Here is a 25,700-nt window from a genome sequence, read left to right as displayed (position 1 = left end):
GAGAGGCAGTTTACAGGAGTTCTGCATCCTGAGTGTAGGAAACACTTTATGGGAGTTCTGTAGCATGGGAGTAGTCTTACGCACTATGCGGGTTTTCAGCAGTCTTAGTGAAAGAGAAGCAGCTTACAGGATTTCTGTACATTGGAAGTAGTGAGAGGCAGTTTACAGGAGTTCTGCATCCTGAGTGTAGGAAACACTAGATGGGAGTTCTGCAGCAAGGGAGTAGTCTTACGCACTATGCGGGTTTTCAGCAGTCTGAGTAAAAGAGAAGCAGCTTACAGGATTTCTGTACATTGGAAGTAGTGAGAGGCAGTTTACAGGAGTTCTGCATCCTGAGTGTAGGAAACACTAGATGGGAGTTCTGCAGCATGGGAGTAGTCTTACGCACTATGCGGGTTTTCAGTAGTCTGAGTAAAAGAGAAGCAGCTTACAGGATTTCTGTACATTGGAAGTAGTGAGAGGCAGTTTACAGGAGTTCTGCATCCTGAGTGTAGGAAACACTAGATGGGAGTTCTGCAGCATGGGAGTAGTCTTACGCACTATGCGGGTTTTCAGTAGTCTGAGTAAAAGAGAAGCAGCTTACAGGATTTCTCTACATTGGAAGTAGTGAGAGGCAGTTTACAGGAGTTCTGCATCCTGAGTGTAGGAAATACTACATGGGAGTTTTGCAGCATGGGAGTAGTCTGACGCACTATGCGGGTTTTCAGAAGTCTGAGTAAAAGAGAAGCAGCTTACAGGATTTCTGTACATTGGAAGTAGTGAGAGGCAGTTTACAGGAGTTCTGCATCCTGAGTGTAAGAAACACTACACAGGAGTTCTGTAGCATGGGATTAGTCTTACGCACTATGCGGGTTTTTAGTAGTCTGAGTAAAAGAGAAGCAGCTTACAGGATTTGTGTACATTGTGAGTAGGGAGAGGCAGTTTACAGGAGTTCTGCATCCTGAGTGTAGGAAACACTTTACGGGAGTTCTGTAGCATGGGAATAGTCTTACGCACTATGCGGGTTTTTAGTAGTCGGAGTAAAAGAGAAGCAGCTTACAGGATTTGTGTACATTGTGAGTAGGGAGAGGCAGTTTACAGGAGTTCTGCATCCTGAGTGTAGGAAACACTTTACGGGAGTTCTGTAGCATGGGAGCTAATGCACTATGCGCGTTTTCAGTTGTCTGAGTAAAAGAGAAGCAGCTTACAGGATTTGTGTACATTGGAAGTAGTGAGAGGCAGTTTACAGGAGTTCTGCATCCTGAGTGTAGGAAACACTTTACGGGAGTTCTGTAGTATGGGAGTAGTCTTACGCACTATGCGGGTTTTCAGTTGTCTGAGTAAAAGAGAAGCAGCTTACAGGATTTCTGTACATTGGAAGTAGTGAGAGGCAGTTTACAGGAGTTCTGCATCCTGAGTGTAGGAAACACTTTACGGGAGTTCTGTAGCATGGGATTAGTCTTACCCACAATGCGGGTTTTCAGTAGTCTGAGTAAAAGAGAAGCAGCTTACAGGATTTGTGTACATTGGAAGTAGTGAGAGGCAGTTTACAGGAGTTCTGCATCCTGAGTGTAGGAAACACTTTACGGGAGTTCTGTAGCATGGGAGTAGTCTTACCCACTATGCGGGTTTTCAGTAGTCTGAGTAAAAGAGAAGCAGCTTACAGGATTTCTGTACATTGGAAGTAGTGAGAGGCAGTTTACAGGAGTTCTGCATCCTGAGTGTAGGAAACACTTTATGGGAGTTCTGTAGCATGGGAGTAGTCTTACGCACTATGCGGGTTTTCAGTAGTCTGCGTAAAAGAGAAGCAGCTTACAGGATTTCTGTACATTGGAAGTAGCGAGAGGCAGTTTACAGGAGTTCTGCATCCTGAGTGTAGGAAACACTTTATGGGAGTTCTGTAGCATGGGAGTAGTCTTACGCACTATGCGGGTTTTCAGTAGTCTGCGTCAAAGAGAAGCAGCTACAGGATTTCTGTACATTGCAAGTAGTGAGAGGCAGTTTACAGGAGTTCTGCATCCTGAGTGTAGGAAACACTTAAGAGGAGTTCTATAGCATGGAGTAGTCTTACGCACTATGCGGGTTTTCAGTAGTCTGAGTAAAAGAGAAGCAGCTTACAGGATTTGTGTACATTGGAAGTAGTGAGAGGCAGTTTACAGGAGTTCTGCATCCTGAGTGTAGGAAACACTTTATGGGAGTTCTGTAGCATGGGAGTAGTCTTACGCACTATGCGGGTTTTCAGCAGTCTTAGTGAAAGAGAAGCAGCTTACAGGATTTCTGTACATTGGAAGTAGTGAGAGGCAGTTTACAGGAGTTCTGCATCCTGAGTGTAGGAAACACTAGATGGGAGTTCTGCAGCAAGGGAGTAGTCTTACGCACTATGCGGGTTTTCAGCAGTCTGAGTAAAAGAGAAGCAGCTTACAGGATTTCTGTACATTGGAAGTAGTGAGAGGCAGTTTACAGGAGTTCTGCATCCTGAGTTTAAAAAACACTACACAGGAGTTCTGTAGCATGGGATTAGTCTTACGCACTATGTGGGTTTTTAGTAGTCTGAGTAAAAGAGAAGCAGCTTACAGGATTTCTGTACATTGGAAGTAGTGAGAGGCAGTTTACAGGAGTTCTGCATCCTGAGTGTAGGAAACACTTTACGGGAGTTCTGTAGCATGGGAATAGTCTTACGCACTATGCGGGTTTTTAGTAGTCTGAGTAAAAGAGAAGCAGCTTACAGGATTTGTGTACATTGTGAGTAGGGAGAGGCAGTTTACAGGAGTTCTGCATCCTGAGTGCAGGAAACACTTTACGGGAGTTCTGTAGTATAAGAGTAGTCTTATGCACTATGCGGGGTTTCAGTTTTCTGAGTAAAAGAGAAGCAGCTTACAGGATTTCTGTACATTGGAAGTAGTGAGAGGCAGTTTACAGGAGTTCTGCATCCTGAGTGTTGGAAACACTCTACGGGAGTTCTGTAGCATGGTAGTAGTCTTACGCACTATGCGGGTTTTCAGTTGTCTGAGTAAAAGAGAAGCAGCTTACAGGATTTCTGTACATTGGAAGTAGTGAGAGGCAGTTTACAGGAGTTCTGCATCCTGAGTGTAGGAAACACTTTACGGGAGTTCTGTAGCATGGGAGTAGTCTTACGCATTATGCGTGTTTTCAGTAGTCTGAGTAAAAGAGAAGCAGCTTACAGGATTTCTGTACATTGGAAGTAGTGAGAGGCAGTTTACAGGAGTTCTGCATCCTGAGTGTAGGAAACACTTTACGGGAGTTCTGTAGTATGGGAGTAGTCTTAAGCACTATGCGGGTTTTCAGCAGTCTTAGTAAAAGAGAAGCAGCTTACAGGATTTCTGTACATTGGAAGTAGTGAGAGGCAGTTTACAGGAGTTCTGCATCCTGAGTGTAGGAAACACTTTATGGGATATCTGTAGCATGGGAGTAGTCTTACACACTATGCGGGTTTTCAGTAGTCTGCGTAAAAGAGAAGCAGCTTACAGGATTTCTCTACATTGGAAGTAGTGAGAGGCAGTTTACAGGAGTTTTGCATCCTGAGTGTAGGAAACACTTTATGGGAGTTCTGCAGCATGGGAGTAGTCTTACGCACTATGCGGGTTTTCAGCAGTCTGAGTAAAAGAGAAGCAGCTTACAGGATTTCTGTACATTGGAAGTAGTGAGAGGCAGTTTACAGGAGTTCTGCATCCTGAGTGTAGGAAACACTTTACGGGAGTTCTGTAGCATGGGAGTAGTCTTACAAACTATGCGGGTTTTCAGTAGTCTGAGTAAAAGAGAAGCAGCTTACAGGATTTCTGTACATTGGAAGTAGTGAGAGGCAGTTTACAGGAGTTCTGCATCCTGAGTGTAGGAAACACTTTACGGGAGTTCTGTAGTATGGGAGTAGTCTTACGCACTATGCGGGTTTTCAGTTGTCTGAGTAAAAGAGAAGCAGCTTACAGGATTTCTGTACATTGGAAGTAGTGAGAGGCAGTTTACAGGAGTTCTGCATCCTGAGTGTAGGAAACACTTTACGGGAGTTCTGTAGCATGGGAGTAGTCTTACGCACTATGCGGGTTTTCAGTAGTTTGAGTAAAAGAGAAGCAGCTTACAGGATTTCTGTACATTGGAAGTAGTGAGAGGCAGTTTACAGGAGTTCTGCATCCTGAGTGTAGGAAACACTTTACGGGAGTTCTGTAGTATGGGAGTAGTCTTACGCACTATGCGGGTTTTCAGCAGTCTTAGTAAAAGAGAAGCAGCTTACAGGATTTGTGTACATTGGAAGTAGTGAGAGGCAGTTTACAGGAGTTCTGCATCCTGAGTGTAGGAAACACTTTATGGGAGTTCTGCAGCATGGGAGTAGTCTTACGCACTATGCGGGTTTTCAGCAGTCTGAGTAAAAGAGAAGCAGCTTACAGGATTTCTGTACATTGGAAGTAGTGAGAGGCAGTTTACAGGAGTTCTGCATCCTGAGTGTAAGAAACACTACACAGGAGTTCTGTAGCATGGGATTAGTCTTACGCACTATGCGGGTTTTTAGTAGTCTGAGTAAAAGAGAAGCAGCTTACAGGATTTCTGTACATTGTGAGTAGGGAGAGGCAGTTTACAGGAGTTCTGCATCCTGAGTGTAGGAAACACTTTACGGGAGTTCTGTAGCATGGGAATAGTCTTACGCACTATGCGGGTTTTTAGTAGTCTGAGTAAAAGAGAAGCAGCGTACAGGATTTGTGTACATTGTGAGTAGGGAGAGGCAGTTTACAGGAGTTCTGCATCCTGAGTGTTGGAAACACTCTACGGGAGTTCTGTCGCATGGGAGTAGTCTTACGCACTATGCGGGTTTTCAGTTGTCTGAGTAAAAGAGAAGCAGCTTACAGGATTTCTGTACATTGGAAGTAGTGAGAGGCAGTTTACAGGAGTTCTGCATCCTGAGTGTAGGAAACACTTTACGGGAGTTCTGTAGCATGGGAGTAGTCTTACGCATTATGCGTGTTTTCAGTAGTCTGAGTAAAAGAGAAGCAGCTTACAGGATTTCTGTACATTGGAAGTAGTGAGAGGCAGTTTACAGGAGTTCTGCATCCTGAGTGTAGGAAACACTTTACGGGAGTTCTGTAGTATGGGAGTAGTCTTACGCACTATGCGGGTTTTCAGCAGTCTTAGTAAAAGAGAAGCAGCTTACAGGATTTCTGTACATTGGAAGTAGTGAGAGGCAGTTTACAGGAGTTCTGCATCCTGAGTGTAGGAAACACTTTACGGGATATCTGTAGCATGGGAGTAGTCTTACGCACTATGCGGGTTTTCAGTAGTCTGCGTAAAAGAGAAGCAGCTTACAGGATTTCTCTACATTGGAAGTAGTGAGAGGCAGTTTACAGGAGTTTTGCATCCTGAGTGTAGGAAACACTTTATGGGAGTTCTGTAGCATGGGAGTAGTCTTACGCACTATGCGGGTTTTCAGCAGTCTGAGTAAAAGAGAAGCAGCTTACAGGATTTCTGTACATTGGAAGTAGTGAGAGGCAGTTTACAGGAGTTCTGCATCCTGAGTGTAGGAAACACTTTACGGGAGTTCTGTAGCATGGGAGTAGTCTTACAAACTATGCGGGTTTTCAGTAGTCTGAGTAAAAGAGAAGCAGCTTACAGGATTTCTGTACATTGGAAGTAGTGAGAGGCAGTTTACAGGAGTTCTGCATCCTGAGTGTAGGAAACACTTTACGGGAGTTCTGTAGTATGGGAGTAGTCTTACGCACTATGCGGGTTTTCAGTTGTCTGAGTAAAAGAGAAGCAGCTTACAGGATTTCTGTACATAGGAAGTAGTGAGAGGCAGTTTACAGGAGTTCTGCATCCTGAGTGTAGGAAACACTTTACGGGAGTTCTGTAGCATGGGAGTAGTCTTACGCACTATGCGGGTTTTCAGTAGTTTGAGTAAAAGAGAAGCAGCTTACAGGATTTCTGTACATTGGAAGTAGTGAGAGGCAGTTTACAGGAGTTCTGCATCCTGAGTGTAGGAAACACTTTACGGGAGTTCTGTAGTATGGGAGTAGTCTTACGCACTATGCGGGTTTTCAGCAGTCTTAGTAAAAGAGAAGCAGCTTACAGGATTTCTGTACATTGGAAGTAGTGAGAGGCAGTTTACAGGAGTTCTGCATCCTGAGTGTAGGAAAAACTTTACGGGAGTTCTGTAGTATGGGAGTAGTCTTACGCACTATGCGGGTTTTCAGCAGTCTTAGTAAAAGAGAAGCAGCTTACAGGATTTCTGTACATTGGAAGTAGTGAGAGGCAGTTTACAGGAGTTCTGCATCCTGAGTGTAAGAAACACTACACAGGAGTTCTGTAGCATGGGATTAGTCTTACGCACTATGCGGGTTTTTAGTAGTCTGAGTAAAAGAGAAGCAGCTTACAGGATTTCTGTACATTGTGAGTAGGGAGAGGCAGTTTACAGGAGTTCTGCATCCTGAGTGTAGGAAACACTTTACGGGAGTTCTGTAGCATGGGAATAGTCTTACGCACTATGCGGGTTTTTAGTAGTCTGAGTAAAAGAGAAGCAGCTTACAGGATTTGTGTACATTGTGAGTAGGGAGAGGCAGTTTACAGGAGTTCTGCATCCTGAGTGCAGGAAACACTTTACGGGAGTTCTGTAGTATGGGAGTAGTCTTACGCACTATGCGGGTTTTCAGTTGTCTGAGTAAAAGAGAAGCAGCTTACAGGATTTCTGTACATTGGAAGTAGTGAGAGGCAGTTTACAGGAGTTCTGCATCCTGAGTGTTGGAAACACTCTACGGGAGTTCTGTAGCATGGGAGTAGTCTTACGCACTATGCGGGTTTTCAGTTGTCTGAGTAAAAGAGAAGCAGCTTACAGGATTTCTGTACATTGGAAGTAGTGAGAGGCAGTTTACAGGAGTTCTGCATCCTGAGTGTAGGAAACACTTTACGGGAGTTCTGTAGCATGGGAGTAGTCTTACGCATTATGCGGGTTTTCAGTAGTCTGAGTAAAAGAGAAGCAGCTTACAGGATTTCTGTACATTGGAAGTAGTGAGAGGCAGTTTACAGGAGTTTTGCATCCTGAGTGTAGGAAACACTTTACGGGAGTTCTGTAGTATGGGAGTAGTCTTACGCACTATGCGGGTTTTCAGCAGTCTGAGTAAAAGAGAAGCAGCTTACATGATTTCTGTACATTGGAAGTAGTGAGAGGCAGTTTACAGGAGTTCTGCATCCTGAGTGTAGGAAACACATTACGGGAGTTCTGTAGCATGGGAGTAGTCTTACGCACTATGCGGGTTTTCAGTAGTCTGCGTAAAAGAGAAGCAGCTTACAGGATTTCTGTACATTGGAAGTAGTGAGAGGCAGTTTACAGGAGTTTTGCATCCTGAGTGTAGGAAACACTTTATGGGAGTTCTGTAGCATGGGAGTAGTCTTACGCACTATGCGGGTTTTCAGCAGTCTGAGTAAAAGAGAAGCAGCTTACAGGATTTCTGTACATTGGAAGTAGTGAGAGGCAGTTTACAGGAGTTCTGCATCCTGAGTGTAGGAAACACTTTACGGGAGTTCTGTAGCATGGGAGTAGTCTTACGCACTATGCGGGTTTTCAGTAGTCTGAGTAAAAGAGAAGCAGCTTACAGGATTTCTGTACATTGGAAGTAGTGACAGGCAGTTTACAGGAGTTCTGCATCCTGAGTGTAGGAAACACTTTACGGGATATCTGTAGTATGGGAGTAGTCTTACGCACTATGGGGGTTTTCAGTTGTCTGAGTAAAAGAGAAGCAGCTTACAGGATTTCTGTACATTGGAAGTAGTGAGAGGCAGTTTACAGGAGTTCTGCATCCTGAGTGTAGGAAACACTTTACGGGAGTTCTGTAGCATGGGAGTAGTCTTACGCACTATGCGGGTTTTCAGTAGTTTGAGTAAAAGAGAAGCAGCTTACAGGATTTCTGTACATTGGAAGTAGTGAGAGGCAGTTTACAGGAGTTCTGCATCCTGAGTGTAGGAAACACTTTATGGGAGTTCTGTAGTATGGGAGTAGTCTTACGCACTATGCGGGTTTTCAGCAGTCTTAGTAAAAGAGAAGCAGCTTACAGGATTTCTGTACATTGGAAGTAGTGAGAGGCAGTTTACAGGAGTTCTGCATCCTGAGTGTAGGAAACCTTTTACGGGAGTTCTGTAGCATGGGAGTAGTCTTACGCACTATGCGGGTTTTCAGTAGTCTGCGTAAAAGAGAAGCAGCTTACAGGATTTCTGTACATTGGAAGTAGTGAGAGGCAGTTTACAGGAGTTTTGCATCCTGAGTGTAGAAAACACTTTATGGGACTTCTGTAGCATGGGAGTAGTCTTACGCACTATGCAGGTTTTCAGCAGTCTGAGTAAAAGAGAAGCAGCTTACAGGATTTCTGTACATTGGAAGTAGTGAGAGGCAGTTTACAGGAGTTCTGAATCCTGAGTGTAGGAAACACTTTACGGGAGTTCTGTAGCATGGGAGTAGTCTTACGCACTATGCGGGTTTTCAGTTGTCTGAGTAAAAGAGAAGCAGCTTACAGGATTTCTGTACATTGGAAGTAGTGAGAGGCAGTTTACAGGAGTTCTGCATCCTGAGTGTAGGAAACACTTTACGGGAGTTCTGTAGCATTTGAGTAGTCTTACGCACTATGCGGGTTTTCAGTTGTCTGAGTAAAAGAGAAGCAGCTTACAGGATTTCTGTACATTGGAAGTAGTGAGAGGCAGTTTACAGGAGTTCTGCATCCTGAGTGTAGGAAACACTTTACGGGAGTTCTGTTGTATGGGAGTAGTCTTACGCACTATGCGGGTTTTCAGCAGTCTTAGTAAAAGAGAAGCAGCTTACAGGATTTCTGTACATTGGAAGTAGTGAGAGGCAGTTTACAGGAGTTCTGCATCCTGAGTGTAGGAAACACTTTACGGGAGTTCTGTTGTATGGGAGTAGTCTTACGCACTATGCGGGTTTTCAGTAGTCTGAGTAAAAGAGAAGCAGCTTACAGGATTTCTGTACATTGGAAGTAGTGAGAGGCAGTTTACAGGAGTTCTGCATCCTGAGTGTAGGAAACACTTTACGGGAGTTCTGTAGTATGGGAGTAGTCTTACGCACTATGGGGGTTTTCAGTTGTCTGAGTAAAAGAGAAGCAGCTTACAGGATTTCTGTACATTGGAAGTAGTGAGAGGCAGTTTACAGGAGTTCTGCATCCTGAGTGTAGGAAACACTTTACGGGAGTTCTGTAGCATGGGATTAGTCTTACGCACTATGCGGGTTTTCAGTACTTTGAGTAAAAGAGAAGCAGCTTACAGGATTTCTGTACATTGGAAGTAGTGAGAGGCAGTTTACAGGAGTTCTGCATCCTGAGTGTAGGAAACACTTTACGGGAGTTCTGTAGTATGGGAGTAGTCTTACGCACTATGCGGGTTTTCAGCAGTCTTAGTAAAAGAGAAGCAGCTTACAGGATTTCTGTACATTGGAAGTAGTGAGAGGCAGTTTACAGGAGTTCTGCATCCTGAGTGTAGGAAACCTTTTACGGGAGTTCTGTAGCATGGGAGTAGTCTTACGCACTATGCGGGTTTTCAGTAGTCTGCGTAAAAGAGAAGCAGCTTACAGGATTTCTGTACATTGGAAGTAGTGAGAGGCAGTTTACAGGAGTTTTGCATCCTGAGTGTATAAAACACTTTATGGGACTTCTGTAGCATGGGAGTAGTCTTACGCACTATGCGGGTTTTCAGCAGTCTGAGTAAAAGAGAAGCAGCTTACAGGATTTCTGTACATTGGAAGTAGTGAGAGGCAGTTTACAGGGGTTCTGAATCCTGAGTGTAGGAAACATTTTACGGGAGTTCTGTAGCATGGGAGTAGTCTTAGGCACTATGCGGGTTTTCAGTTGTCTGAGTAAAAGAGAAGCAGCTTACAGGATTTCTGTACATTGGAAGTAGTGAGAGGCAGTTTACAGGAGTTCTGCATCCTGAGTGTAGGAAACACTTTACGGAAGTTCTGTAGCATGGGAGTAGTCTTACGCACTATGCGGGTTTTCAGCAGTCTGAGTAAAAGAGAAGCAGCTTACAGGATTTCTGTACATTGGAAGCAGTGAGAGGCAGTTTACAGGAGTTCTGCATCCTGAGTGTAGGAAACACTTTACGGGAGTTCTGTAGCATGGGATTAGTCTTACACACTATGCGGGTTTTCAGTAGTCTGAGTAAAAGAGAAGCAGCTTACAGGATTTCTGTACATTGGAAGTAGTGAGAGGCAGTTTACAGGAGTTCTGCATCCTGAGTGTAGGAAACACTTTACGGGAGTTCTGTTGTATGGGAGTAGTCTTACGCACTATGCGGGTTTTCAGCAGTCTTAGTAAAAGAGAAGCAGCTTACAGGATTTCTGTACATTGGAAGTAGTGAGAGGCAGTTTACAGGAGTTCTGCATCCTGAGTGTAGGAAACACATTACGGGAGTTCTGTAGCATGGGAGTAGTCTTACGCACTATGCGGGTTTTCAGTAGTCTGCGTAAAAGAGAAGCAGCTTACAGGATTTCTGTACATTGGAAGTAGTGAGAGGCAGTTTACAGGAGTTTTGCATCCTGAGTGTAGGAAACACTACACAGGAGTTCTGTAGCATGGGATTAGTCTTACGCACTATGCGGGTTTTCAGCAGTCTTAGTAAAAGAGAAGCAGCTTACAGGATTTCTGTACATTGGAAGTAGTGAGAGGCAGTTTACAGGAGTTCTGCATCCTGAGTGTAGGAAACACTTTACGGGAGTTCTGTAGCATGGGAGTAGTCTTACGCACTATGCGGGTTTTCAGTAGTCTGAGTAAAAGAGAAGCAGCTTACAGGATTTCTGTACATTGGAAGTAGTGAGAGGCAGTTTACAGGAGTTCTGCATCCTGAGTGTAGGAAACACTACATGGGAGTTTTGCAGCATGGGAGTAGTCTGACGCACTATGCGGGTTTTCAGCAGTCTGAGTAAAAGAGAAGCAGCTTACAGGATTTCTGTACATTGGAAGTAGTGAGAGGCAGTTTACAGGAGTTCTGCATCCTGAGTGTAGGAAACACTAGATGGGAGTTCTGCAGCATGGGAGTAGTCTTACGCACTATGCGGGTTTTCAGTAGTCTGAGTAAAAGAGAAGCAGGTTACAGGATTTCTGTACATTGGAAGTAGTGAGAGGCAGTTTACAGGAGTTCTGCATCCTGAGTGTAAGAAACACTACACAGGAGTTCTGTAGCATGGGATTAGTCTTACGCACTATGCGGGTTTTTAGTAGTCTGAGTAAAAGAGAAGCAGCTTACAGGATTTGTGTACATTGTGAGTAGGGAGAGGCAGTTTACAGGAGTTCTGCATCCTGAGTGCAGGAAACACTTTACGGGAGTTCTGTAGTATGGGAGTAGTCTTACGCACTATGCGGGTTTTCAGTTGTCTGAGTAAAAGAGAAGCAGCTTACAGGATTTCTGTACATTGGAATTAGTGAGAGGCAGTTTACAGGAGTTCTGCATCCTGAGTGTTGGAAACACTCTACGGGAGTTCTGTAGCATGGGAGCAGTCTTACGCACTATGCGGGTTTTCAGTTGTCTGAGTAAAAGAGAAGCAGCTTACAGGATTTCTGTACATTGGAAGTAGTGAGAGGCAGTTTACAGGAGTTCTGCATCCTGAGTGTAGGAAACCTTTTACGGGAGTTCTGTAGCATGGGAATAGTCTTACGCACTATGCGGGTTTTCAGTAGTCTGCGTAAAAGAGAAGCAGCTTACAGGATTTCTGTACATTGGAAGTAGTGAGAGGCAGTTTACAGGAGTTTTGCATCCTGAGTGTATAAAACACTTTATGGGACTTCTGTAGCATGGGAGTAGTCTTACGCACTATGCGGGTTTTCAGCAGTCTGAGTAAAAGAGAAGCAGCTTACAGGATTTCTGTACATTGGAAGTAGTGAGAGGCAGTTTACAGGAGTTCTGAATCCTGAGTGTAGGAAACACTTTACGGGAGTTCTGTAGCATGGGAGTAGTCTTAGGCACTATGCGGGTTTTCAGTTGTCTGAGTAAAAGAGAAGCAGCTTACAGGATTTCTGTACATTGGAAGTAGTGAGAGGCAGTTTACAGGAGTTCTGCATCCTGAGTGTAGGAAACACTTTACGGGAGTTCTGTAGCATGGGAGTAGTCTTACGCACTATGCGGGTTTTCAGCAGTCTGAGTAAAAGAGAAGAAGCTTACAGGATTTCTGTACATTGGAAGCAGTGAGAGGCAGTTTACAGGAGTTCTGCATCCTGAGTGTAGGAAACCTTTTACGGGAGTTCTGTAGCATGGGAGTAGTCTTACGCACTATGCGGGTTTTCAGTAGTCTGCGTAAAAGAGAAGCAGCTTACAGGATTTGTGTACATTGTGAGTAGGGAGAGGCAGTTTACAGGAGTTCTGCATCCTGAGTGTAGGAAACACTTTACGGGAGTTCTGTTGTATGGGAGTAGTCTTACGCACTATGCGGGTTTTCAGCAGTCTTAGTAAAAGAGAAGCAGCTTACAGGATTTCTGTACATTGGAAGTAGTGAGAGGCAGTTTACAGGAGTTCTGCATCCTGAGTGTAGGAAACACTTTACGGGAGTTCTGTAGCATGGGAGTAGTCTTACGCACTATGCGGGTTTTCAGTAGTCTGAATAAAAGAGAAGCAGCTTACAGGATTTCTGTACATTGGAAGTAGTGAGAGGCAGTTTACAGGAGTTCTGCATCCTGAGTGTAGGAAACACTTTACGGGAGTTCTGTAGTATGGGAGTAGTCTTACGCACTATGGGGGTTTTCAGTTGTCTGAGTAAAAGAGAAGCAGCTTACAGGATTTCTGTACATTGGAAGTAGTGAGAGGCAGTTTACAGGAGTTCTGCATCCTGAGTGTAGGAAACACTTTACGGGAGTTCTGCAGCATGGGATTAGTCTTACGCACTATGCGGGTTTTCAGTAGTTTGAGTAAAAGAGAAGCAGCTTACAGGATTTCTGTACATTGGAAGTAGTGAGAGGCAGTTTACAGGAGTTCTGCATCCTGAGTGTAGGAAACACTTTACGGGAGTTCTGTAGTATGGGAGTAGTCTTACGCACTATGCGGGTTTTCAGCAGTCTTAGTAAAAGAGAAGCAGCTTACAGGATTTCTGTACATTGGAAGTAGTGAGAGGCAGTTTACAGGAGTTCTGCATCCTGAGTGTAGGAAACCTTTTACGGGAGTTCTGTAGCATGGGAGTAGTCTTACGCACTATGCGGGTTTTCAGTAGTCTGCGTAAAAGAGAAGCAGCTTACAGGATTTCTGTACATTGGAAGTAGTGAGAGGCAGTTTACAGGAGTTTTGCATCCTGAGTGTATAAAACACTTTATGGGACTTCTGTAGCATGGGAGTAGTCTTACGCACTATGCGGGTTTTCAGCAGTCTGAGTAAAAGAGAAGCAGCTTACAGGATTTCTGTACATTGGAAGTAGTGAGAGGCAGTTTACAGGGGTTCTGAATCCTGAGTGTAGGAAACATTTTACGGGAGTTCTGTAGCATGGGAGTAGTCTTAGGCACTATGCGGGTTTTCAGTAGTCTGAGTAAAAGAGAAGCAGCTTACAGGATTTCTGTACATTGGAAGTAGTGAGAGGCAGTTTACAGGAGTTCTGCATCCTGAGTGTAGGAAACACTTTACGGGAGTTCTGTAGCATGGGAGTAGTCTTACGCACTATGCGGGTTTTTAGTAGTCTGAGTAAAAGAGAAGCAGCTTACAGGATTTGTGTACATTGTGAGTAGGGAGAGGCAGTTTACAGGAGTTCTGCATCCTGAGTGCAGGAAACACTTTACGGGAGTTCTGTAGTATAGGAGTAGTCTTACGCACTATGCGGGTTTTCAGTTGTCTGAGTAAAAGAGAAGCAGCTTACAGGATTTCTGTACATTGGAATTAGTGAGAGGCAGTTTACAGGAGTTCTGCATCCTGAGTGTTGGAAACACTCTACGGGAGTTCTGTAGCATGGGAGCAGTCTTACGCACTATGCGGGTTTTCAGTTGTCTGAGTAAAAGAGAAGCAGCTTACAGGATTTCTGTACATTGGAAGTAGTGAGAGGCAGTTTACAGGAGTTCTGCATCCTGAGTGTAGGAAACACTTTACGGGAGTTCTGTAGCATGGGAGTAGTCTTACGCATTATGCGGGTTTTCAGTAGTCTGAGTAAAAGAGAAGCAGCTTACAGGATTTCTGTACATTGGAAGTAGTGAGAGGCAGTTTACAGGAGTTCTGCATCCTGAGTGTAGGAAACACTTTACGGGAGTTCTGTAGTATGGGAGTAGTCTTACGCACTATGCGGGTTTTCAGCAGTCTTAGTAAAAGAGAAGCAGCTTACAGGATTTCTGTACATTGGAAGTAGTGAGAGGCAGTTTACAGGAGTTCTGCATCCTGAGTGTAGGAAACACTTTACGGGAGTTCTGTAGCATGGGAGTAGTCTTACGCACTATGCGGGTTTTCAGTAGTCTGAGTAAAAGAGAAGCAGCTTACAGGATTTCTGTACATTGGAAGTAGTGAGAGGCAGTTTACAGGAGTTCTGCATCCTGAGTGTAGGAAACACTTTACGGGAGTTCTGTAGTATGGGAGTAGTCTTACGCACTATGGGGGTTTTCAGTTGTCTGAGTAAAAGAGAAGCAGCTTACAGGATTTCTGTACATTGGAAGTAGTGAGAGGCAGTTTACAGGAGTTCTGCATCCTGAGTTTAGGAAACACTTTACGGGAGTTCTGTAGCATGGGAGTAGTCTTACGCACTATGCGGATTTTCAGTAGTTTGAGTAAAAGAGAAGCAGCTTACAGGATTTCTGTACATTGGAAGTAGTGAGAGGCAGTTTACAGAAGTTCTGCATCCTGAGTGTAGGAAACACTTTACGGGAGTTCTGTATTATGGGAGTAGTCTTACGCACTATGCGGGTTTTCAGCAGTCTTAGTAAAAGAGAAGCAGCTTACAGGATTTCTGTACATTGGAAGTAGTGAGAGGCAGTTTACAGGAGTTCTGCATCCTGAGTGTAGGAAACCTTTTACGGGAGTTCTGTAGCATGGGAGTAGTCTTACGCACTATGCGGGTTTTCAGTAGTCTGCGTAAAAGAGAAGCAGCTTACAGGATTTCTGTACATTGGAAGTAGTGAGAGGCAGTTTACAGGAGTTTTGCATCCTGAGTGTATAAAACACTTTATGGGACTTCTGTAGCATGGGAGTAGTCTTACGCACTATGCGGGTTTTCAGCAGTCTGAGTAAAAGAGAAGCAGCTTACAGGATTTCTGTACATTGGAAGTAGTGAGAGGCAGTTTACAGGAGTTCTGAATCCTGAGTGTAGGAAACACTTTACGGGAGTTCTGTAGCATGGGAGTAGTCTTACGCACTATGCGGGTTTTCAGTTGTCTGAGTAAAAGAGAAGCAGCTTACAGGATTTCTGTACATTGGAAGTAGTGAGAGGCAGTTTACAGGAGTTCTGCATCCTGAGTGTAGGAAACACTTTACGGGAGTTCTGTAGCATGGGAGTAGTCTTACGCACTATGCGGGTTTTCAGCAGTCTGAGTAAAAGAGAAGCAGCTTACAGGATTTCTGTACATTGGAAGCAGTGAGAGGCAGTTTACAGGAGTTCTGCATCCTGAGTGTAGGAAACACTACACGGGAGTTCTGTAGCCTGGGATTAGTCTTACACACTATGCGGGTTTTCAGTAGTCTGAGTAAAAGAGAAGCAGCTTACAGGATTTCTGTACATTGGAAGTAGTGAGAGGCAGTTTACAGGAGTTCTGCATCCTGAGTGTAGGAAACACTTTACGGGAGTTCTGTTGTATGGGAGTAGTCTTACGCACTATGCGGGTTTTCAGCAGTCTTAGTAAAAGAGAAGCAGCTTACAGGATTTCTGTACATTGGAAGTAGTGAGAGGCAGTTTACAGGAGTTCTGCATCCTGAGTGTAGGAAACACATTACGGGAGTTCTGTAGCATGGGAGTAGTCTTACGCACTATGCGGATTTTCAGTAGTCTGCGTAAAAGAGAAGCAGCTTACAGGATTTCTGTACATTGGAAGTAGTGAGAGGCAGTTTACAGGAGTTTTGCATCCTGAGTGTAGGAAACACTTTATGGGAGTTCTGTAGCATGGGAGTAGTCTTACGCACTATGCGGGTTTTCAGTAGTCTGCGTAAAAGAGAAGCAGCTTACAGGATTTCTGTACATTGGAAGTAGTGAGAGGCAGTTTACAGGAGTTCTGCATCCTGAGTGTAGGAAACACTTTAAGGGAGTTCTGTAGCATGGGAGTAGTCTTACGCACTATGCGGGTTTTCAGTAGTTTGAGTAAAAGAGAAGCAGCTTACAGGATTTCTGTACATTGGAAGTAGTGAGAGGCAGTTTACAGGAGTTCTGCATCCTGAGTGTAGGAAACACTTCACGGGAGTTCTGTAGTATGGGAGTAGTCTTACGCACTATGCGGGTTTTCAGCAGTCTTAGTAAAAGAGAAGCAGCTTACAGGATTTGTGTACATTGGAAGTAGTGAGAGGCAGTTTACAGGAGTTCTGCATCCTGAGTGTAGGAAACACTTTATGGGAGTTCTGCAGCATGGGAGTAGTCTTACGCACTATGCGGGTTTTCAGTAGTCTGAGTAAAAGAGAAGCAGCTTACAGGATTTCTGTACATTGGAAGTAGTGAGAGGCAGTTTACAGGAGTTCTGCATCCTGAGTGTAGGAAACACTTTACGGGAGTTCTGTAGCATGGGAGTAGTCTTACGCACTATGCGGGTTTTCAGTAGTCTGAGTAAAAGAGAAGCAGCTTACAGGATTTCTGTACATTGGAAGTAGTGAGAGGCAGTTTACAGGAGTTCTGCATCCTGAGTGTAGGAAACACTACATGGGAGTTTTGCAGCATGGGAGTAGTCTGACGCACTATGCGGGTTTTCAGCAGTCTGAGTAAAAGAGAAGCAGCTTACAGGATTTCTGTACATTGGAAGTAGTGAGAGGCAGTTTACAGGAGTTCTGCATCCTGAGTGTAGGAAACACTAGATGGGAGTTCTGCAGCATGGGAGTAGTCTTACGCACTATGCGGGTTTTCAGCAATCTGAGTAAAAGAGAAGCAGCTTACAGGATTTCTGTACATTGGAAGTAGTGAGAGGCAGTTTACAGGAGTTCTGCATCCTGAGTGTAGGAAACCTTTTACGGGAGTTCTGTAGCATGGGAGTAGTCTTACACACTATGCGGGTTTTCAGTAGTCTGCGTAAAAGAGAAGCAGCTTACAGGATTTCTGTACATTGGAAGTAGTGAGAGGCAGTTTATAGGAGTTTTGCATCCTGAGTGTATAAAACACTTTATGGGACTTCTGTAGCATGGGAGTAGTCTTACGCACTATGCGGGTTTTCAGCAGTCTGAGTAAAAGAGAAGCAGCTTACAGGATTTCTGTACATTGGAAGTAGTGAGAGGCAGTTTACAGGAGTTCTGAATCCTGAGTGTAGGAAACACTTTACGGGAGTTCTGTAGCATGGGAGTAGTCTTAGGCACTATGCGGGTTTTCAGTTGTCTGAGTAAAAGAGAAGCAGCTTACAGGATTTCTGTACATTGGAAGTAGTGAGAGGCAGTTTACAGGAGTTCTGCATCCTGAGTGTAGGAAACACTTTACGGGAGTTCTGTAGCATGGGAGTAGTCTTACGCACTATGCGGGTTTTCAGCAGTCTGAGTAAAAGAGAAGCAGCTTACAGGATTTCTGTACATTGGAAGCAGTGAGAGGCAGTTTACAGGAGTTCTGCATCCTGAGTGTAGAAAACACTTTACGGGAGTTCTGTAGCATGGGAGTAGTCTTACGCACTATGCGGGTTTTCAGCAGTCTGAGTAAAAGAGAAGCAGCTTACAGGATTTCTGTACATTGGAAGTAGTGAGAGGCAGTTTACAGGAGTTCTGCATCCTGAGTGTAGGAAACACTTTACGGGAGTTCTGTTGTATGGGAGTAGTCTTACGCACTATGCGGGTTTTCAGCAGTCTTAGTAAAAGAGAAGCAGCTTACAGGATTTCTGTACATTGGAAGTAGTGAGAGGCAGTTTACAGGAGCTCTGCATCCTGAGTGTAGGAAACACATTACGGGAGTTCTGTAGCATGGGAGTAGTCTTACGCACTATGCGGGTTTTCAGTAGTCTGCGTAAAAGAGAAGCAGCTTACAGGATTTCTGTACATTGGAAGTAGTGAGAGGCAGTTTACAGGAGTTTTGCATCCTGAGTGTAGGAAACACTTTATGGGAGTTCTGTAGCATGGGAGTTGTCTTACGCACTATGCGGGTTTTCAGTAGTCTGCGTAAAAGAGAAGCAGCTTACAGGATTTCTGTACATTGGAAGTAGTGAGAGGCAGTTTACAGGAGTTCTGCATCCTGAGTGTAGGAAACACTTTACGGGAGTTCTGTAGCATGGGAGTAGTCTTACGCACTATGCGGGTTTTCAGTAGTCTGAGTAAAAGAGAAGCAGCTTACAGGATTTCTGTACATTGGAAGTAGTGAGAGGCAGTTTACAGGAGTTCTGCATCCTGAGTGTAGGAAACACTACATGGGAGTTTTGCAGGATGTGAGTAGTCTGACGCACTATGCGGGTTTTCAGCAGTCTGAGTAAAAGAGAAGCAGCTTACAGGATTTCTGTACATTGGAAGTAGTGAGAGGCAGTTTACAGGAGTTCTGCATCCTGAGTGTAGGAAACACTACACGGGAGTTCTGCAGCATGGGAGTAGTCTTACGCACTATGCGGGTTTTCAACAGTCTGAGTAAAAGAGAAGCAGCTTACAGGATTTCTGTACATTGGAAGTAGTGAGAGGCAGTTTACAGGAGTTCTGCATCCTGAGTGTAGGAAACACTTTACGGGAGTTCTGTAGCATGGGAGTAGTCATACGCACTATGCGGGTTTTCAGTAGTCTGAGTAAAAGAGAAGCAGCTTACAGGATTTCTGTACATTGGAAGTAGTGAGAGGCAGTTTACAGGAGTTCTGCATCCTGAGTGTAGGAAACACTTTACGGGAGTTCTGTAGTATGGGAGTAGTCTTACGCACTATGGGGGTTTTCAGTTGTCTGAGTAAAAGAGAAGCAGCTTACAGGATTTCTGTACATTGGAAGTAGTGAGAGGCAGTTTACAGGAGTTCTGCATCCTGAGTGTAGGAAACACTTTACGGGAGTTCTGTAGCATGGGAGTAGTCTTACGCACTATGCGGGTTTTCAGTAGTTTGAGTAAAAGAGAAGCAGCTTACAGGATTTCTGTACATTGGAAGTAGTGAGAGGCAGTTTACAGGAGTTCTGCATCCTGAGTGTAGGAAACACTTTACGGGAGTTCTGTAGTATGGGAGTAGTCTTACGCACTATGCGGGTTTTCAGCAGTCTTAGTAAAAGAGAAGCAGCTTACAGGATTTCTGTACATTGGAAGTAGTGAGAGGCAGTTTACAGGAGTTCTGCATCCTGAGTGTAGGAAACCTTTTACGGGAGTTCTGTAGCATGGGAGTAGTCTTACGCACTATGCGGGTTTTCAGTAGTATGCGTAAAAGAGAAGCAGCTTACAGGATTTCTGTACATTGGAAGTAGTGAGAGGCAGTTTACAGGAGTTTTGCATCCTGAGTGTATAAAACACTTTATGGGACTTCTGTAGCATGGGAGTAGTCTTACGCACTATGCGGGTTTTCAGCAGTCTGAGTAAAAGAGAAGCAGCTTACAGGATTTCTGTACATTGGAAGTAGTGAGAGGCAGTTTACAGGAGTTCTGAATCCTGAGTGTAGGAAACACTTTACGGGAGTTCTGTAGCATGGGAGTAGTCTTACGCACTATGCGGGTTTTCAGTTGTCTGAGTAAAAGAGAAGCAGCTTACAGGATTTCTGTACATTGGAAGTAGTGAGAGGCAGTTTACAGGAGTTCTGCATCCTGAGTGTAGGAAACACTTTACGGGAGTTCTGTAGTATGGGAGTAGTCTTACGCACTATGCGGGTTTTCAGTTGTCTGAGTAAAAGAGAAGCAGCTTACAGGATTTCTGTACATTGGAAGCAGTGAGAGGCAGTTTACAGGAGTTCTGCATCCTGAGTGTAGGAAACACATTACGGGAGTTCTGTAGCCTGGGATTAGTCTTACACACTATGCGGGTTTTCATTAGTCTGAGTAAAAGAGAAGCAGCTTACAGGATTTCTGTACATGGGAAGTAGTGAGAGGCAGTTTACAGGAGTTCTGCATCCTGAGTGTAGGAAACACTTTACGGGAGTTCTGTTGTATGGGAGTAGTCTTACGCACTATGCGGGTTTTCAGCAGTCTTAGTAAAAGAGAAGCAGCTTACAGGATTTCTGTACATTGAAAGTAGTGAGAGGCAGTTTACAGGAGTTCTGCATCCTGAGTGTAGGAAACACTTTACGGGAGTTCTGTAGCATGGGAGTAGTCTTACGCACTATGCGGGTTTTCAGTAGTCTGAGTAAAAGAGAAGCAGCTTACAGGATTTCTCTACATTGGAAGTAGTGAGAGGCAGTTTACAGGAGTTCTGCATCCTGAGTGTAGGAAACACTACATGGGAGTTTTGCAGCATGGGAGTAGTCTGACGCACTATGCGGGTTTTCAGCAGTCTGAGTAAAAGAGAAGCAGCTTACAGGATTTCTGTACATTGGAAGTAGTGAGAGGCAGTTTACAGGAGTTCTGCATCCTGAGTGTAGGAAACACTTTACGGGAGTTCTGCAGCATGGGAGTAGTCTTACGCACTATGCGGGTTTTCAGCAGTCTGAGTAAAAGAGAAGCAGCTTACAGGATTTCTGTACATTGGAAGTAGTGAGAGGCAGTTTAAAGGAGTTCTGCATCCTGAGTGTAGGAAACACTTTACGGGAGTTCTGTAGCATGGGAGTAGTCTTACGCACTATGCGGATTTTCAGTAGTCTGAGTAAAAGAGAAGCAGCTTACAGGATTTCTGTACATTGGAAGTAGTGAGAGGCAGTTTACAGGAGTTCTGCATCCTGAGTGTAGGAAACACTTTACGGGAGTTCTGTAGTATGGGAGTAGTCTTACGCACTATGGGGGTTTTCAGTTGTCTGAGTAAAAGAGAAGCAGCTTACAGGATTTCTGTACATTGGAAGTAGTGAGAGGCAGTTTACAGGAGTTCTGCATCCTGAGTGTAGGAAACACTTTACGGGAGTTCTGTTGTATGGGAGTAGTCTTACGCACTATGCGGGTTTTCAGCAGTCTTAGTAAAAGGGAAGCAGCTTACAGGATTTCTGTACATTGGAAGTAGTGAGAGGCAGTTTACAGGAGTTCTGCATCCTGAGTGTAGGAACCCTTTTACGGGAGTTCTGTAGCATGGGAGTAGTCTTACGCACTATGCGGGTTTTCAGTAGTCTGCGTAAAAGAGAAGCAGCTTACAGGATTTCTGTACATTGGAAGTAGTGAGAGGCAGTTTACAGGCGTTTTGCATCCTGAGTGTATAAAACACTTTATGGGACTTCTGTAGCATGGGAGTAGTCTTACGCACTATGCGGGTTTTCAGCAGTCTGAGTAAAAGAGAAGCAGCTTACAGGATTTCTGTACATTGGAAGTAGTGAGAGGCAGTTTACAGGAGTTCTGCATCCTGAGTGTAGGAAACACTTTACGGGAGTTCTGTAGCATGGGAGTAGTCTTACGCACTATGCGGGTTTTCAGTAGTCTGAGTAAAAGAGAAGCAGCTTACAGGATTTCTCTACATTGGAAGTAGTGAGAGGCAGTTTACAGGAGTTCTGCATCCTGAGTGTAGGAAACACTACATGGGAGTTTTGCAGCATGGGAGTAGTCTGACGCACTATGCGGGTTTTCAGCAGTCTGAGTAAAAGAGAAGCAGCTTACAGGATTTCTGTACATTGGAAGTAGTGAGAGGCAGTTTACAGGAGTTCTGCATCCTGAGTGTAAGAAACACTACACAGGAGTTCTGTAGCATGGGATTAGTCTTACGCACTATGCGGGTTTTTAGTAGTCTGAGTAAAAGAGAAGCAGCTTACAGGATTTGTGTACATTGTGAGTAGGGAGAGGCAGTTTACAGGAGTTCTGCATCCTGAGTGTAGGAAACACTTTACGGGAGTTCTGTAGCATGGGAATAGTCTTACGCACTATGCGGGTTTTTAGTAGTCTGAGTAAAAGAGAAGCAGCTTACAGGATTTGTGTACATTGTGAGTAGGGAGAGGCAGTTTACAGGAGTTCTGCATCCTGAGTGTAGGAAACACTTTACGGGAGTTCTGTAGTATGGGAGTAGTCTTACGCACTATGCGGGTTTTCAGTTGTCTGAGTAAAAGAGAAGCAGCTTACAGGATTTCTGTACATTGGAAGTAGTGAGAGGCAGTTTACAGGAGTTCTGCATCCTGAGTGTAGGAAACACTTTACGGGAGTTCTGTAGCATGGGATTAGTCTTACGCACTATGCGGGTTTTCAGCAGTCTTAGTGAAAGAGAAGCAGCTTACAGGATTTCTGTACATTGGAAGTAGTGAGAGGCAGTTTACAGGAGTTCTGCATCCTGAGTGTAGGAAACACTAGATGGGAGTTCTGCAGCATGGGAGTAGTCTTACGCACTATGCGGGTTTTCAGCAGTCTGAGTAAAAGAGAAGCAGCTTACAGGATTTCTGTACATTGGAAGTAGTGAGAGGCAGTTTACAGGAGTTCTGCATCCTGAGTGTAAGAAACACTACACAGGAGTTCTGTAGCATGGGATTAGTCTTACGCACTATGCGGGTTTTTAGTAGTCTGAGTAAAAGAGAAGCAGCTTACAGGATTTCTGTACATTGTGAGTAGGGAGAGGCAGTTTACAGGAGTTCTGCATCCTGAGTGTAGGAAACACTTTACGGGAGTTCTGTAGCATGGGAGTAGTCTTACGCACTATGCGGGTTTTCAGTAGTCTGAGTAAAAGAGAAGCAGCTTACAGGATTTGTGTACATTGTGAGTAGGGAGAGGCAGTTTACAGGAGTTCTGCATCCTGAGTGCAGGAAACACTTTACGGGAGTTCTGTAGTATGGGAGTAGTCTTACGCACTATGCGGGTTTTCAGTAGTCTGCGTAAAAGAGAAGCAGCTTACAGGATTTCTCTACATTGGAAGCAGTGAGAGGCAGTTTACAGGAGTTTTGCATCCTGAGTGTAGGAAACACTTTACGGGAGTTCTGTAGCCTGGGATTAGTCTTACACACTATGCGGGTTTTCAGTAGTCTGCGTAAAAGAGAAGCAGCTTACAGGATTTCTGTACATTGGAAGTAGTGAGAGGCAGTTTACAGGAGTTCTGCATCCTGAGTGTAGGAAACACTTTACGGGAGTTCTGTTGTATGGGAGTAGTCTTACGCACTATGCGGGTTTTCAGCACTCTGAGTAAAAGAGAAGCAGCTTACAGGATTTCTGTACATTGGAAGTAGTGAGAGGCAGTTTACAGGAGTTCTGCATCCTGAGTGTAGGAAACACATTACGGGAGTTCTGTAGCATGGGAGTAGTCTTACACACTATGCGGGTTTTCAGTAGTCTGCGTAAAAGAGAAGCAGCTTACAGGATTTCTGTACATTGGAAGTAGTGAGAGGCAGTTTACAGGAGTTTTGCATCCTGAGTGTAGGAAACACTTTATGGGAGTTCTGTAGCATGGGAGTAGTCTTATGCACTATGCGGGTTTTCAGTAGTCTGAGTAAAAGAGAAGCAGCTTACAGGATTTGTGTACATTGGAAGTAGTGAGAGGCAGTTTACAGGAGTTCTGCATCCTGAGTGTAGGAAACACTTTACGGGAGTTCTGTAGCATGGGAGTAGTCTTACGCACTATGCGGGTTTTCAGTAGTCTGAGTAAAAGAGAAGCAGCTTACAGGATTTCTGTACATTGGAAGTAGCGAGAGGCAGTTTACAGGAGTTCTGCATCCTGAGTGTAGGAAACACTACATGGGAGTTTTGCAGCATGGGAGTAGTCTGACGCACTATGCGGGTTTTCAGCAGTCTGAGTAAAAGAGAAGCAGCTTACAGGATTTGTGTACATTGGAAGTAGTGAGAGGCAGTTTACAGGAGTTCTGCATCCTGAGTGTAGGAAACACTTTACGGGAGTTCTGTAGTATGGGAGTAGTCTTTCGCACTATGCGGGTTTTCAGTTGTCTGAGTAAAAGAGAAGCAGCTTACAGGTTTTCTGTACATTGGCAGTAGTGAGAGGCAGTTTACAGGAGTTCTGCATCCTGAGTGTAGGAAACACTCTACGGGAGTTCTGTAGCATGGGAGTAGTCTTACGCACTATGCGGGTTTTCAGTAGTCTGAGTAAAAGAGAAGCAGCTTACAGGATTTCTGTACATTGGAAGTAGTGAGAGGCAGTTTACAGGAGTTCTGCATCCTTAGTGTAGGAAACACCACATGGGAGTTTTGCAGCATGGGAGTAGTCTGACGCACTATGCGGGTTTTCAGCAGTCTGAGTAAAAGAGAAGCAGCTTACAGGATTTGTGTACATTGGAAGTAGTGAGAGGCAGTTTACAGGAGTTCTGCATCCTGAGTGTAAGAAACACTACACAGGAGTTCTGTAGCATGGGATTAGTCTTACGCACTATGCGGGTTTTTAGTAGTCTGAGTAAAAGAGAAGCAGCTTACAGGATTTGTGTACATTGTGAGTAGGGAGAGGCAGTTTACAGGAGTTCTGCATCCTGACTGTAGGAAACACTTTACGGGAGTTCTGTAGCATGGGAATAGTCTTACGCACTATGCGGGTTTTTAGTAGTCTGAGTAAAAGAGAAGCAGCTTACAGGATTTGTGTACATTGTGAGTAGGGAGAGGCAGTTTACAGGAGTTCTGCATCCTGAGAGTAGGAAACACTTTACGGGAGTTCTGTAGTATGGGAGTAGTCTTACGCACTATGCGGGTTTTCAGCAGTCTGAGTAAAAGAGAAGCAGCTTACAGGATTTCTGTACGTTGGAAGTAGTGAGAGGCAGTTTACAGGAGTTCTGCATCCTGAGTGTAGGAAACACTTTACGGGAGTTCTGTAGCATGGGAGTAGTCTTACGCACTATGCGGGTTTTCAGTAGTCTGAGTAAAAGAGAAGCAGCTTACAGGATTTCTGTACATTGGAAGTAGTGAGAGGCAGTTTACAGGAGTTCTGCATCCTGAGTGTAGGAAACACTTTACGGGAGTTCTGTAGTATGGGAGTAGTCTTACGCACTATGGGGGTTTTCAGTTGTCTGAGTAAAAGAGAAGCAGCTTACAGGATTTCTGTACATTGGAAGTAGTAAGAGGAAGTTTACAGGAGTTCTGCATCCTGAGTGTAGGAAACACTTTACGGGAGTTCTGTAGCATGGGAGTAGTCTTACGCACTATGCGGGTTTTCAGTAGTTTGAGTAAAAGAGAAGCAGCTTACAGGATTTCTGTACATTGGAAGTAGTGAGAGGCAGTTTACAGGAGTTCTGCATCCTGAGTGTAGGAAACACTTTACGGGAGTTCTGTATTATGGGAGTAGTCTTACGCACTATGCGGGTTTTCAGCAGTCTTAGTAAAAGAGAAGCAGCTTACAGGATTTCTGTACATTGGAAGTAGTGAGAGGCAGTTTACAGGAGTTCTGCATCCTGAGTGTAGGAAACCTTTTACGGGAGTTCTGTAGCATGGGAGTAGTCTTACGCACTATGCGGGTTTTCAGTAGTCTGCGTAAAAGAGAAGCAGCTTACAGGATTTGTGTACATTGTGAGTAGGGAGAGGCAGTTTACAGGAGTTCTGCATCCTGAGTGTAGGAAACACTTTACGGGAGTTCTGTAGTATGGGAGTAGTCTTACGCACTATGCGGGTTTTCAGCAGTCTGAGTAAAAGAGAAGCAGCTTACAGGATTTCTGTACATTGGAAGTAGTGAGAGGCAGTTTACAGGA

Source organism: Oryctolagus cuniculus, chromosome 18 (genome assembly GCF_051225735.1).
Source record: "Oryctolagus cuniculus isolate XC-2025 breed Fujian yellow rabbit chromosome 18, ASM5122573v1, whole genome shotgun sequence".
Lineage (NCBI taxonomy): Eukaryota > Metazoa > Chordata > Mammalia > Lagomorpha > Leporidae > Oryctolagus > Oryctolagus cuniculus.
The sequence above is the reverse complement of the archived record's forward strand: the minus strand, read 5'-3'. Positions refer to the sequence as shown.